The sequence below is a fragment of the Dermacentor silvarum genome, chromosome 1, assembly GCF_013339745.2.
Source record: "Dermacentor silvarum isolate Dsil-2018 chromosome 1, BIME_Dsil_1.4, whole genome shotgun sequence".
In the NCBI taxonomy this organism is placed as follows: domain Eukaryota; kingdom Metazoa; phylum Arthropoda; class Arachnida; order Ixodida; family Ixodidae; genus Dermacentor; species Dermacentor silvarum.
Genome location: NC_051154.1, coordinates 28897071 through 28899930, shown reverse-complemented (window position 1 = coordinate 28899930; position 2860 = coordinate 28897071).

Genomic DNA, 2860 nt, shown 5'->3' with positions numbered 1-2860 from the left:
CACTTTAAGAAATCTTATGTTCTGGTGATTCTTGACTCTGGTGCGTTGTCTAGCCATGCCAAGATAATATTCGTCCTTGTTTGCTGAAGCCTGTCGTTCAAGCAAAGATTTCACGCGTATTATATGCCTAAAGAATCAAATTAATGTTAGGTAAGCAAGAAATACTAGGCATCTTATTTTTTAGCTGTACCAAATTAAAAAAAAAAATTGCCTATGGCAGGTGGCAGTCTAACCGAGGAGGTGAGATACTAGGTGAGGTGGACATTGCTTCGAGGGGAAATAAATTAAAATGCTTAATAAATAATTAACATAATTGTACTATTGCCTACTTAATTCTTTACTTTATGGCACATATTGCAATTTACGAATTGTAGCCGGCAGGGTGTCGAACCGAACCGGAATTGAACTGAAAACCGGAGCTGCACCGCTAATTTCAGCTGAACCGGAACCGAACCGAACCGAACCGAATCGTTATTTTTACGCCACCTTGGAACTGAACCGGAACCGGAACTGTTTTTAACCGGTTTGACAAACACTTCAAAAGGCCCTGTGGACTCTCTGCTAGGCCACGTGAGAGGGGAAATGTTGGACAAAGGATCAAAATCTCCCTTAGTCGGCAAGCGATTACCACGTTACAAGCAAGAGTAAAATATCTTCGAATAACCTCAGCTCTGTTCTGGCAGCCTTTATGTTGTCAATTTTTGTAAAACAAAAGACGACCTTTATATGATAAAACATGCGGGAACCTAACGCGTGCTTGCACATGTTGCTGCACCAATGCCACAAGAACAATTCCGTTCAATTTCATGTTTTGTGAATTGGAAAAAGTGTCATCCACCCGAATGCAGCACGAAGCTACAAAGGAAACTACCCCTGAAATCACAGGCTCCCCGAAATTTTCTTCCAGGGGGCCATGCGCCCCCCCCCCCCCCACTGAGAGAGAGAGAGAGAGAGAAATGGGGTGGGAAAGGCAGGGAGGTTAATCCGAAAAGATTGTGGTTTGCTACCCTGCACTAGGGGAAGCGGGTAAGGGGAAATGAAAGACGGAAAGAATTGGGGAGAGAAAAAGCAAGGTCACGAAAAAAATAAACAAAAAGAATACAAAAACAGAGGTCTGCTCCGAAAGCGGCCGGTCATATGCTCCTTTGATGTCGAGGAACATGGCGACAGATAATCGCACACGCCTTTAGATGTTGAACGTAAGTAATCAAATCGATGACGTTGTCAATGGAGCATCGGTGACGTTGAACGCCAGCCATGACGGCTGGGTAAACTTCGTAGCGTTTCAGGTACAATTCAAGTCTGGCGAGGATCATTCGTTCCATCACTTTCCCAATTCAACTAGCCAGCGTGATTGGGCGGTATAGAGTAATCTCTAGAGAAGACTTGCCAGGGTTGAGGAGCGGTACCAAGCGGCTGGTCTTCAATTGTCGAGGAACGTTTCCATCCTCCCAGGACTCATTGAAGATGTGCAGCAGTGCACTTCGCGCTTGTTCCCCGAGGTGACACAATATACGAAATACCAATATAGAATATACCTGGCCCACATGGTAAGAACTACTATGTGGGCCAGGTGACGACGACCAATTACATAAGGCAAGTGCCACGTCGAGCTCTGGAGTGGTGAACGGCAGATCCATGCGTGAGTCTGGTGTGTCCCGAATGTAGTTAAAGGTAAGCGAACTTGAGCCCGTTGACTGGTCTGCAATGATGGCACAGAAATCTTCCGCTACGTCGAGGTCTTGTCGGCGTTGGAAAAGTGCTGGGGCCTCGAATGGGAAGCGTTGTTCCAGAACATAACGTAAGCCTGTTACAGTTTTCCATATTTGAGATAGTGGTTTGCGGGGGTCTAGGGACACTATACTCCCCCCCCCCCCCCCCCCCTTCCGGAGATGAGCGGCGGAGTCAGGGGGCATCATGTCTTTTTTTGTACAGTTTTGCACAAATCGACTGAACAACTACAGTTGCCTAAAAGTTGAAACAACAGCACAGCCTTAAATTACCGCGGCTACGTAGATTTGTCTCGCGGCAACAAAGGAGAAAGATGACAACACCAAAAGTTTTAGGTCCAGTCCGCCATCAGGGATTCCGACTGGCAACGGCAGCTCTCCGAACGTCTGCTGTTCCACGTCTCTGTGCGGAATCAAATGAACAGCCACTTGAAAAGTGCAGGTGTTTGTTTCGTGCACATTCTCTTCTAAGACTTCGAACCCTTCCCGAACACCCAAATAGACTCTTTACTCGAAACATCAACTATGAACTTACCTTTAAAAATAAGCCCGGAATAGACTACACGTCATCCTTGAGAATATAAATAAAATGATTATAGCAAAATGAATGGGACTCTTTATGCCTTGCATCAGAAGAACGGAACAACGCCGGAGCCAAAGCCAGTGGATTTTTGAAAGCGCTGTCAAAATTCGACGCACACTTAACCCTGAAGCTCATCACACTCGCCTTTTCGCAATTAGAAACAGTTAAATACTGCGTTTCAGAAAGCAGCACGGAGATTTTATCAGGCAGCAAAATGGTCGAGGCCGTCTAGGAGAGTCTTATCGCACTTAGGAAGTAAAGCTTTTGCCGATTTAGGAAGGAGACACACGCAGAGGTGCGTGAATTGGAACTGAATGTTAAAGAGAGAGAAGCTCCAGCGGCCCCCAGTGTCGGTACAAGCCATAGTGTGAGGCCATCATCATCAAGGCAAAGGCAGAGCCCACGACGGTATGACGATGGATCTGCACCTCACGTATTTCCTTCGGCCGAGGGCATGTACCGCCACCGGTTCTACGAATTATTGGACGCAGCTGATTCCTCGCTGGACGACAGGTATCCACCAGAAATGTGGCAGCACATGACACAG